Source organism: Oryzias melastigma, linkage group LG12 (assembly GCF_002922805.2).
Source record: "Oryzias melastigma strain HK-1 linkage group LG12, ASM292280v2, whole genome shotgun sequence".
NCBI classification, from domain to species: domain Eukaryota; kingdom Metazoa; phylum Chordata; class Actinopteri; order Beloniformes; family Adrianichthyidae; genus Oryzias; species Oryzias melastigma.
The window spans coordinates 9,637,177-9,637,560 of record NC_050523.1 but is presented as its reverse complement, the minus strand read 5'-3'; the positions used below and the strand labels follow the sequence as shown (position 1 = coordinate 9,637,560).

Genomic DNA, 384 nt, shown 5'->3' with positions numbered 1-384 from the left:
CATATACAGAAAGAGGGTATGTATTTTTTAATAAGTTACCTGTCTCGTTAAGATGTCTGTTGGTTAGTCGTGTTTGTTATGTAAGCCGCAAGAAGATGTGACAAGAAGTTGGAAGCTAACTAGTACCGGTGTGATATAATTCTCTTGAACCGTTTCTCTCAGGGGAAAAACTTACTGGGATATATTAAAGGATGATTATATAGAAAATCAAGGAATTATAGATTAAATTGGTACGAAATAGTCATTTAAACCGCTGAATAACCGGGGCAGCTAACTTAAGCTATCTAAACTTTGCTGACGCAGTTCAGATTAAGCTAGTTTAGCTCAGATCTGTCTGGAAATGTCAAATATTTCTTTGTTTTGTGACTACATGGCGTTTCAATT

General features: G+C 35.4%; 1 protein-coding gene across 1 annotated transcript in view; it reads left to right on the top strand.

Moving 5' to 3' along the window:
* Window positions 1-384, top strand: part of LOC112163068 (UPF0729 protein C18orf32 homolog) — a 3,490-nt gene that overhangs the window by 1,041 nt on the left and 2,065 nt on the right. The window lies entirely within an intron of this gene.